The sequence below is a fragment of the Tachypleus tridentatus genome, chromosome 1 (genome assembly GCF_004210375.1).
Source record: "Tachypleus tridentatus isolate NWPU-2018 chromosome 1, ASM421037v1, whole genome shotgun sequence".
Classification (NCBI taxonomy): domain Eukaryota; kingdom Metazoa; phylum Arthropoda; class Merostomata; order Xiphosura; family Limulidae; genus Tachypleus; species Tachypleus tridentatus.
In genome coordinates this window covers 183,473,025-183,485,775 of record NC_134825.1, presented here as the reverse complement: position 1 = coordinate 183,485,775, position 12,751 = coordinate 183,473,025, and the positions used below count along the sequence as shown (strand labels likewise).

The 12,751-nt window shown below is 34.7% G+C and overlaps 1 protein-coding gene across 1 annotated transcript in view; it reads left to right on the top strand.

Annotated features, from left to right (window-relative positions):
- LOC143231960 (one cut domain family member 2-like) overlaps window positions 1-12,751 on the top strand; it is a 205,901-nt gene that overhangs the window by 159,498 nt on the left and 33,652 nt on the right. The window lies entirely within an intron of this gene.

Genomic DNA, 12,751 nt, shown 5'->3' with positions numbered 1-12,751 from the left:
TGACAGTGTAAACAACTGGATGTTTTACTTGTGACAGTGTAAACTAATGGATGTTTTACTGGTGACAATGTGAACTACTGGATGTTTTACTGGTGACACTGTAAACTACTGGATGTTTTACTTTTGACAGTGTAAAATACTGGATCTTTTACTTGTGACAGTGTGAACTACTGGATGTTTTACTGGTGACATTGTAAACTACTGGATGTTTTACTTGTGACAGTGTAAACTACTGGATGTTTTACTTGTGACAGTGTAAAATACTGGATCTTTTACTTGTGAAAGTGTGAATTACTGGATGTTTTACTGGTGACATTGTAAAGTACTGGATGTTTTACTTGTGACAGTGTAAAATACTGGATCTTTTACTTGTGACAGTGTAAACTACTGGATGTTTTACTGGTGACATTGTACTTGTGACAGTGTAAACTACTGGATGTTTTACTTGTGACAGTGACAGTGTAAACAGTGTACTGGATCTTTTACTTGTGACAGTGTGAACTACTGGATGTTTTACTCACAGTGTGAACTACTTTTACTGGTGACAGTGTAAACAACTGGACTGGATGTGAACTTTGTTTTACTGGTGACAGTGTAAACTACTGGATGTTTTACTGTGACAGTAACTGGATGTTTTACTTGTGACAGTGTAAACAATGGATGTTTTAACTACTGGATGTTTTACTTAAACTACTGGATGTTTTACTTGTGACAGTGTAAACAACTGGATGTTTTACTTTTGACAGTGTAAACAACTGGATGTTTTACTTTTGACAGTGTAAACAACTGGATATTTTACTTCGGACAGTGTAAAATACTGGATCTTTTACTTGTGACAGTGTGAACTACTGGATATTTTACTGGTGGCAGTGAAAACTACTGGATGTTTTACTTGTGACAGTGTAAACAACTGGATGTTTTACTTGTGACAGTCTAAACAACTGGATGTTTTACTTGTGACAGTGTAAACAACTGGATGTTTTACTGGTGACAGTGTAAACAACTAAATGTTTTACTTGTGAGAGTGTGAACTACTGGATATTTTACTTGTGACAGTGTGAACTACTGGATGTTTTATTGGTGACAGTGTAAACAACTGGATGTTTTACTTGTGACAGTGTAAACAACTGGATATTTTACTTGTGACAGTGTAAAATACTGGATCTTTTACTTGTGACAGTGTGAACTACTGGATCTTTTACTTGTGACAGTGTGAACTACTGGATGTTTTACTGGTGACAGTGTAAAAACTGGATGTTTTACTTGTGACAGTGTGAACTACTGGATGTTTTACTGGTGACAGTGTAAAAAACTGGATGTTTTACTGGTGACAGTGTGAACTACTGGATGTTTTACTGGTGACAGTGTAAACAACTGGATGTTTTACTTGTGACAGTGTAAACAACTGGATATTTTACTAGTGACAGTGTAAAATACTGGATCTTTTACTTGTGACAGTGTGAACTACTGGATGTTTTACTGGTGACAGTGTAAAAACTGGATGTTTTACTTGTGACAGTGTGAACTACTGGATGTTTCACTTGTGACGGTGTAAAATACTGGATGTTTCACTGGCAGTGTAAACTAGTGGATGTTTCACTGGTGACAGTGAAAAGTACTGGATGTTTTACTTGTGATTATACATTATCAATTGTTGTGGTCAATTCGTCCGTATAACAGTATCCTAAGAGTTAACGGTATGTGGTGTTGTCTAACTGCTTTCCTGCTAGTTTATCAGTTAAAAATTAGGGACAACTAGTAAAATTCTTTGCTCGACAATTGAACAAAAAGCTTCTCCGTTCATTATGTTTTGATCAATACTCTACCAAAATAATTAAATAAAATATTTATTTGTTATAAATGTAATAATATATAATATAATAACAATAAATATATATGTATGAAAACCGTATTTTTACTTCAGAAGTATTTTTTTTGTGTTTGTAGCATGTAGTAGCTTCTATTTTGTTTGTTTCTTGTGAAGCACAAAGCTACACAATGAGATATCTGTTATACCCACCATCAGGATAAAACTCAGTTGTTAGCCTGCTGTGCCTCAAGATTTCGCCCTGAGCCACTATGAGATTTTAGTGTAGCAAGTGAAACTCGCACGTTTCCTAATGGCGTTATTTTCTCGATTTCAACCAGAGTAAATCTGATTTATGATAAAATCCAATAATTATTTCTTAGAAATCAACTTACTTTATTCAATGTTCTGTCTTCCATAATATCTTGTGTTAGGCCTTAAATTCTGTTCCAGAATATCTGACGTAGGACTAACACTATTCCACCTTCGAGCAATACGGCAATTTCTTCCAAAATATCTATGTTAGGCTTAGGCTTCTGTTCTAGAATATGTGAAGTAAACCTCAAATCTTGTTCCATCTTTAGGCTAAACGTAAAAATATTACCTTTATAAAAATAAACAAGAAATTCTAAATCCATTTTATGGGGATATCTGAACAGTACACTATATTATCAAATACTAGTAAATGCACCCGTATCTTCACAAACACAGTTGGCTGGCGTGCGTGTATATCATTCTAACGAATGCGAACAATCAGCGCCTTACTTGCTGCATTAAACGTTAATTTATGTTAGCGTCAATAAACACAGAAATGCAAACGGTTTGTCCAACTATTTATCCATCTAAAATCGATCTTTGTAGAGAGGGGGTGGCCCTACCAAAGTTACTTGAAATTGGTTTAACCTGTACCTCATTGTTAGTTACGTAAAAACAACGGACAGATAAACAATTCAGGTTTTTATCTACAGAAAAGCCAAATAATCCATATTATCCTTGCCCCAAATGGGGTTTGTACACCTTTGCATCTTAGGATAAAGTCATTTCCTGCCAGATTAATATTAAGAAAAGTCACGCAGTGATTATAACAACTGCCTATACGAAAAAAAATGTAAGAACAACGCTAAAAATCGGGATTAGATCCCCCGTGACGGACATACAGCAGATGTCCCACTGTGTAGCTTTAAGACACAGAAAATATTTGGGTCAACGTTTATATTTCCCAGGCCATACTGGTAGGGCCATAATTCAGGCTAAAGAGTCATCCAGAATCTAAACGAGAAAACAGACAATAAAAAAAACGACATGAAACAAACATTTCCATGATGTTGTGACCATTCTGTGTTAATAGCAGCGTTTGAAATACTTGGTTCGAAATTTATTGTATTATCACTGCAAAAACGTCACCAAAGAGAGGATTTGATTTTAGTAGCTCACAATCCTTACAAATCATGTGATACAATCAGTTTTGTTCTCGCAATCACCCCTTTAAATGTAACTAAAGTTCCCTTTTCATCTGGTCCTTGGTCAGGAAGCACGTGACATCCTTACGTTAGTGCAGGCTTTACTGGATGAAAAGCCCTCCTAACGGCTAGAGAAGGTATTAACGACTCGACAAGTCTGTCACAGTGAACCGTTAACCAAAGAAAAATGTCTTGTGTTTGAGAACGGCTGTCTAATGGTGAATATTACCGAATCTTTATTTAACTATTGACAACAGAAACTGTAGACATTAGTACCACTTAACAATTCGATCAATAAGTTGTAGCTGAGTCTATTTAGGGACAGTGTTGGGAGTCTGTGAAATAGTTCAAACACGTACACAAATGAATACCTGCCCTTATTGGCAAAATACGTTAAACCTAATTAAAATACAATTAGCAAACGTAAAGTCGCTAGACGTAAGTCTTGGTCAAAGTGACAAATGAGCTAGCTAATCACGCGAAGGTCAAACACGCAGTCAGATGGAGCAGGCATCGCCTGTGTTGATGATTGCGTTCAATGAGTTAGAAAGGGAGAGGGCAGTTAGAGAGATGGGCACATCTTGGCAGGTTCCAGTTACTGAGAATTTAGAGCAATGTCTATCTGTCTGGTATCCAGCTGCTAAATCTTAATTTCTAAACATAAATACTAATTATGACGGTGTAGAGAGAGGTAAATAAAGTGGTGGGAAGCAGATATAAAGAAATTACTATTTACAGTTAACACCTATACACTGTGTGAAGAAAGGACTCACTACAGTTAACACTTGTACACTGTGTGAAGAAAGGACTCACTACAGTTAACACTTGTACACTGTGTGAAGAAAGGACTCACTACAGTTAACACTTGTACACTGTGTGAAGAAAGGACTCACTACAGTTAACACTTGTACACTGTGTGAAGTAAGGACTCACTACAGTTAACACTTGTACACTGTGTGAAGTAAGGACTCACTACAGTTAACACTTGTACACTGTGTGAAGTAAGGACTCACTACAGTTAACACTTGTACACTGTGTGAAGTAAGGACTCACTACAGTTAACACTTGTACACTGTGTGAGGTAAGGACTCACTACAGTTAACACTTGTACACCGTGTGAAGAATGGACTCACTACAGTTAACACTTGTACACTGTGTGAAGTAAGGACTCACTACAGCTAGCACTTGTACACTGTGTGAAGTAACAACTCACTACAGTTAACACGTGTACACTGTGTGAAGTAACAACTCACTACAGCTAGCACTTGTACACTGTGTGAAGTAAGGACTCACTACAGTTAACACTTGTACACTGTGTGAAGTAAGGACTCACTACAGTTAACACGTGTACACTGTGTGAAGTAAGGACTCACTACAGTTAACACATGTACACAGTGTGAAGAAAGGACTCACTACAGTTAACACTTGTACACTGTGTGAAGAAAGGACTCACACTAACACTTGTACACTGTGTGAAGTAAGGACACTACAGTTAACACTTGTACACTGTGTGAAGAAAGGACTCACTACAGTTAACACTTGTACACTGTGTGAAGTAAAGACTCACTACAGTTAACACTTGTACACTGTGTGAAGTAAGGACTCACTACAGTTAACACTTGTACACTGTGTGAGGTAAGGACTCACTACAGTTAACACTTGTACACTGTGTGAAGAAAGGACTCACTACAGTTAACACTTGTACACTGTGTGAAGTAAGGACTCACTACAGTTAACTTTTGTACACTGTGTGAAGAAAGGACTCACTACAGTTAACACTTGTACACTGTGTGAAGTAAGGACTCACTACAGTTAACACTTGTACACTGTGTGAAGTAACAACTCACTACAGTTAACACTTGTACACTGTGTGAAGAAAGGACTCACTACAGTTAACACTTGTACATTGTGTGAAGAAAGGACTCACTACAGTTAACACTTATAAACTGTGAGAAGTAAGGACTCACTACAGTTAACACTTGCACACTGTGTGAAGAAAAGACTCACTACAGTTAACACTTGTACACTGAGTGAAGAAAGGACTCACTACAGTTAACACTTGTACACTGTGTGAAGTAACAACTCACTACAGTTAACACTTGTACACTGTGTGAAGTAACAACTCACTACAGTTAACACTTGTACACTGTGTGAAGTAAGGACTCACTACAGTTAACACGTGTACACTGTGTGAAGAAAGGACTCACTATAGTTAACACTTGTACACTGTGTGAAGAAAGGACTCACTACAGTTAACACTTGTACACTGTGTGAAGTAAGGATTCATTACAGTTAACACGTATTCACTGTGTGAAGAAAGGACTCACTACAGTTAACACTTGTACACTGTGTGAAGTAAGGATTCATTACAGTTAACACGTATTCACTGTGTGAAGAAAGGACTCACTACAGTTAACACTTGTACACTGTGTGAAGTAAGGATTCATTACAGTTAACACGTATTCACTGTGTGAAGAAAGGACTCACTACAGCCCTTGTTTTAAAGATAATTTTCAACACCCATTTCTTGTCTATAATGTCATACAACTACAGCATAATAACTCATTTTTTCTTCTTATTTTCCTGAATACTGAAGTAACTTACTTCCTACATTTAACACCGCTGTTTGTATCGAGACTAATTAGTAATAACGGTTTTGTGTTAACATTTTATTTCTACTGATACGTTTTTCCCTACAAGCACGTGTTTGGTCAACGGTGGCAAAGTTTTATCTTAATATATTATCATTTTCAATTATCTGTTATATACACTTCTTGTTAAATATGTTTATTTCTTATCCTTTATATCAATATTAAAAGCGAAAAATTATTTTAATGGCTATCTATGCATTTGGGAGAAATATACACACATATGAGTTAATATTATGTACACATCCACGGTTAGGGTTGTGTTCTATGAAGTGTTAAAATGTTCTGAGGTTTATTAATATTTCAGTTTTATTGTGTTCTAGTTCAACTTGGCCCGGAAGAGAGGTTTAATTTGGAGATTAGTGTGTATGGTAACAAACATTCTTCTTTTTTGTTTGTTTTAATTATTGCGTTCTAAATCTCATAATCCTGCTTAGATTTCGATGAAGCAGACGTACGATTCTAGATTCGATTCCTACATGCGTATAGTTTCAGTTGCGATAAAAAGTATTAATATCAAAATAAATTGAAAGAGTTCTTACTAACTGATTGAAACAGTCTTTCTGAATAAGCGAACTCAATCCGCCTCTCTTGTCTCATTGCAGAGTATCAGAGTCGCAATGAACACCAGAGGGCAGGAGCTCCTAAAGGCAGGAGATGGGCACACCCCCAGTGAGTCATGTTTCCCTATTTATTTTCATTAACGCCCCTATTCGTTGTCGCTGTTTTATATCATATAATGATATTAAGTATTTAGAAGAAAACGGTCACGCGACTCTGTCACGTGATAAAAAATTTTGGTGCCAAAGGTAGAAACAAATTGATGCAGTTTCGCTAAATAAAAGATCTAATAAAAATAAAGTATGATAAGATAAGACATCTAATTTGTCAGTTACTTAACTTATAACCTGTTATTAGTCTTTCTGTGTATATAAAATCATTGACTCAATGTCGAATTTTCATTCAAGAAGCGACAGATAATTCTGTTTTCACGTATCAGTGTTTGAACAACTCAATAAAACTCCTTTACCCTACGTTTTTACTAAGCGAAACTAAGTTTTGATCCGAAACGTTCTATTGTATACGCTAATTTGTTTCTTAAGAATGAATTTAATTGTTCTAACTACGTAAACAAATTAATGGAATATATTTTACACTGTAACACTATCACCGTAATTCTTTATGCAATCGTAGAACTTCGCTAGAGGTTTGTATTGATTAGGCACGATCCAATGATAAAACAGTATGACAGAAACGCACGTGGGTCCAGCCCCATCTAAGCAGTCCGTCCAAATGTAAAATATCGAAAGCAGTTGTACTTAAAATGGGTGTCGTTCTAAATTGTAAGGGGCGTTTTCTGTATCAAACCTGTTTGATTCTGTCATAAATATATGTATATTGTCCCATCGATTTAGGTTTCTGGAAACACTGGTTTCGATCAGTCGCTCGTTTTTCAAGCAAATTCGTGTAAATATAAACAGCACACGAGAAAGAAAAAATGTAACTTCAGTTTGTTTAAATTGAGCCAATCGATGATAAAGGTACGTAAATACAATCGGAAAATTCAAACTTCTCCATACAGGGTGTATACACCCATCCACCTACAGAATATACACACATGTTTATATATATTAATGATGTCACCTTTCTTTTCTCGCTGTATCACTCAGGTCTGAGTAAGTGAACACTGAATAAATGATATGGGTTACTTAGGACTATGTGTATGTATGGTACAAGAGAAACGTCCTAACGTTGTAGATGTTCCGTAATTGTTTCAGTGTATGTATGGTACAAGAGAAACGTGCTAACGTTGTAGATGTTCCGTAATTGTTTCAGTGTATGTATGGTACAAGAGAAACGTCCTAACGTTGTAGATGTTCCGTAATTGTTTCAGTGTATGTATGGTACAAGACAAACGTGCTAATGTTGTAGATGTTCCGTAATTGTTTCAACCATTAAGTTCTCGATATGTTTCCCCTGCATTATTTATACATCAGAAAACTTTTGGTTTGTGTTCAAAACCATATTTTTGAAACAATGTGTTATAAAACTTGGTGCCTTCCAGTGGCACAGCCGTATATCTGCGAATTTACAACACTAAAAATGGAATTTCGATACTTGTGGTGGGCAGAACACATGCAGCCTGTGATGAAGCTTTGCGCTTAACTTCAACCAAACAAACAGATAAAACTTGGTTATGTTTGTCGATATCATAAAGTGTGTTCTTTGTAACAAGTGGTGAGACAAACAACAGTGGAACATTACAGAACACGCTAGATTTAAGTAGGAAGGGTTGGACCGGGTAAAAATGTCCGAAACATATTATGGGTTGTTTTTCATAGCCTTAAACTGCTGTTATAACACTCTGTAAAAGATTTCTAAACATATAAAAGCACAGAAAGATAAACTGACGGATAGCAATGAAAGAGAGACAGAGAAAGAATAAATAACGTTACTCAGAATGCAGATAAATATTCACCAAGAGAAATAACAAGGTTTATCAACGTGTTTATCTATCAACTATAAGTTTGTATCACTAGAATTACAAGTGTCAGTTAGTAGTTGTATCTATATTACCAGGATTCTACGTGTTTATCAACTATGATGTTGTATCTACTAGTTACAAGTGTTAGTTAGTAATTGTATCTATATTACCAGGATTCTACGTGTTTATCAACTATGATGTTGTATCTACTAGTTACAATTGTTAGTTAGTAGTTGTATCTATATTACCAGGATTCTACGTGTTTATCAACTATGATATTGTATCTACTAGAATTACAAGTGTTAGTTAGTAGTTGTATCTATATTACCAGGATTCTACGTGTTTATCAACTATGATGTTGTATCTACTAGTTACAAGTATTGGTTAGTAGTTGTATCTATATTACCAGGATTCTACGTGTTTATCAACTATGATGTTGTATCTACTAGTTACAAGTGTTAGTTAGTAGTTGTATCTATATTACCAGGATTCTACGTGTTTATCAACTATGATGTTGTATCTACTAGTTACAAGTGTTAGTTAGTAATTGTATCTATATTACCAGGATTCTAGGTGTTTATCAACTATGATGTTGTATCTATATTACCAGGATTCTACGTGTTTATCAACTATGATGTTGTATCTACTATTTACAAGTGTTAGTTAGTAGTTGTATCTATATTACCAGGATTCTACGTGTTTATCAACTATGATGTTGTATCTACTAGTTACAAGTGTTAGTTAGTAGTTGTATCTATATTACCAGGATTCTACGTGTTTATCAACTATGATGTTGTATCTACTAGTTACAAGTGTTAGTTGGTAGTTGTATCTACTAGAATTACAAGTGTTAGTTAGTAGTTGTATCTATATTACCAGGATTCTACGTGTTTATCAACTATGATGTTGTATCTACTAGTTACAAGTGTTAGTTAGTAGTTGTATCTATATTATCAGGATTCTACGTGTTTATCAACTATGATGTTGTATCTACTAGTTACAAGTGTTAGTTAGTAGTTGTATCTATATTACCAGGATTCTACGTGTTTATCAACTATGATGTTGTATCTACTAGTTACAAGTGTTAGTTGGTAGTTGTATCTACTATTTACAAGTGTTAGTTAGTAGTTGTATCTATATTACCAGGATTCTACGTGTTTATCAACTATGATGTTGTATCTACTAGTTACAAGTGTTAGTTAGTAGTTGTATCTATATTACCAGGATTCTACGTGTTTATCAACTATGATGTTGTATCTACTAGTTACAAGTGTTAGTTGGTAGTTGTATCTACTAGAATTACAAGTGTTAGTTAGTAGTTGTATCTATATTACCAGGATTCTACGTGTTTATCAACTATGATGTTGTATCTACTAGTTACAAGTGTTAGTTAGTAGTTGTATCTATATTATCAGGATTCTACGTGTTTATCAACTATGATGTTGTATCTACTAGTTACAAGTGTTAGTTAGTAGTTGTATCTATATTACCAGGATTCTACGTGTTTATCAACTATGATGTTGTATCTACTAGTTACAAGTGTTAGTTAGTAGTTGTATCTATATTACCAGGATTCTACGTGTTTATCAACTATGATGTTGTATCTACTAGAATTACAAGTGTTAGTTAGTAGTTGTATCTATATTACCAGGATTCTACGTGTTTATCAACTATGATGTTGTATCTATATTACCAGGATTCTACGTGTTTATCAACTATGATGTTCTATCTACTAGTTACAAGTGTTAGTTACTAGTTGTATCTATATTACCAGGATTCTACGTGTTTATCAACTATGATGTTGTATCTACTAGAATTACAAGTGTTAGTTAGTAGTTGTATCTACTAGAATTACAAGTGTTAGTTAGTAGTTGTATCTATATTACCAGGATTCTACGTGTTTATCAACTATGATGTTGTATCTACTAGAATTACAAGTGTTAGTTAGTAGTTGTATCTACTAGAATTACAAGTGTTAGTTAGTAGTTGTATCTATATTACCAGGATTCTACGTGTTTATCAACTATGATGTTGTATCTACTAGTTACAAGTGTTAGTTGGTAGTTGTATCTACTAGAATTACAAGTGTTAGTTAGTAGTTGTATCTATATTACCAGGATTCTACGTGTTTATCAACTATGATGTTGTATCTACTAGTTACAAGTGTTAGTTAGTAGTTGTATCTATATTACTAGTATTCTGCGTGTTTATCAACTGTGATGTTGTATCTACTAGTTACAAGTGTTAGTTAGTAGTTGTATCTATATTACCAGGATTCTACGTGTTTATCAACTATGATGTTCTATCTACTAGTTACAATTGTTAGTTAGTAGTTGTATCTATATTACCAGTATTCTGCGTGTTTATCAACTGTGATGTTGTATCTACTAGTTACAAGTGTTAGTTAGTAGTTGTATCTATATTACCAGATTACGTCTTTGTCAGTTAAGATGTTTTATCCACTCGAGTACAAACAGTTTTTAAACATGTTAATTGTCTAATATAGTACACGACACATTTTGTTTCCTACTGAACTAAAATACATTGTTTATTAGTCATGTTATTAATTCGTCATGGTCCGATGACGTCTCGCTGAGAAACGATAACTAGTCTGTAGTGTTCACTATGGAATTAAACAGCGATAACTAGTCTGTAGCGTTTACTATGGAATTAAACAGCGATAACATGTCTGTAGTGTTTACTATGGAATTAAACAGCGATAACTAGTCTGTAGTGTTTACTATGGATTTAAACAACGATAACATGTCTGTAGTGTTTACTATGGATTTAAACAACGATAACATGTCTGTAGTGTTTACCATGGATTTAAACAACGGTAACATGTCTGTAGTGTTTACTGTGGATTTAAACAACGATAACATGTCTGTAGTGTTTGCCATGGAATAAAACAGCGATAACATGTTTGTATTGTTTACTATGGAATTAAACAACGATAACATGTCTGTAGTGTTTACCATGGAATTAAACAGCGATAACATATGTGTAGTGTTTACCATGGATTTAAACAGCGATAACATGTCTTTTGTGTTTACTATGGATTTAAACAACGATAACATGTCTGTAGTGTTTACTATGGAATTAAACAGCGATAACATGTCTGTAGTGTTTACCATGGAATTAAACAACGATAACATGTCTGTAGTGTTTACCATGGATTTAAACAACGATAACATGTCTGTAGTGTTTACAACGGGTTTAAACAACGATAACATGTCTGTAGTGTTTACAACGGGTTTAAACAACGATAACATGTCTGTAGTGTTTAGTATGGATTTAAACAGCGATAACATGTCTGTAGTGTTTACTATGGAATTAAACAGCGATAACATGTCTTTTGTGTTTACTATGGATTTAAACAGCGATAACATGTCTGTAGTGTTTACTATGGATTTAAACAGCGATAACATGTCTGTAGTGTTTACCATGGATTTAAACAGCGATAACATGTCTTTAGTGTTTACCATGGATTTAAACAACGATAACTTGTCTCTAGTGTTTACCATGGATTTAAACGACAATAACATGTCTGTAGTGTTTACCATGGATTTAAACAACGATAACGTCTCGCTGTAGAACTATAACTTGTCTGTAGTGTTAACCATGGATTTAAACAACGATAACTTGTCTCTAGTGTTTACCATGGATTTAAACAAGAATAACGTTTCGCTTTAGAAAGATAACCTGTCCATATTGTTTGTTATTAGCAGACTCATGGCATACATATCAGTTTTCTAGGGTGTAACAATTCCGTGATACTAACATGCCAGTTGAACTCTTGAGTTTTACTGACATGGAGTTTGTTGTTCTTTTTGCTGTAGTTTGAACCTCTGTAAGCTTAATTCAAGTTTGTAACTTTTCAGTTTGAATCTCTGCTTTATGAGAGTTGAATTTCTCTTGTATCATAATAAAACATCGTGTTTTTCAAGTATATTCTTTAATTATTTCATATTTCTTTTATTCTACTGACGTTTTCTTCACGAAATGTCAGCGTCAATTATTTCACAACGATGACGTCAGAATATACCGGCGGTTGATACCCACAATCCTCCTCGTGTATGACTTATCAGTGAAACCCGCCCTGGCGAGAAATTAAATGTAGGCTTCTGGCAAACTATTCGTTTACAATCCACCTGAGTATGTCCCTGCAAATTAGTAATCTGATTTTCAGGAAACCTCTGAAACTGAAGTGAAACCTGAATATTATATCCAGTTTCATTTGGTCACCATGTCTACAGGATCCTCAGTATCGTCTGTTATCAAATATTAAGCATGCAAGACACTAAGAACCTCGAGTCTCTAATCAAATATACTGGTTATCTTTCCTGTACAC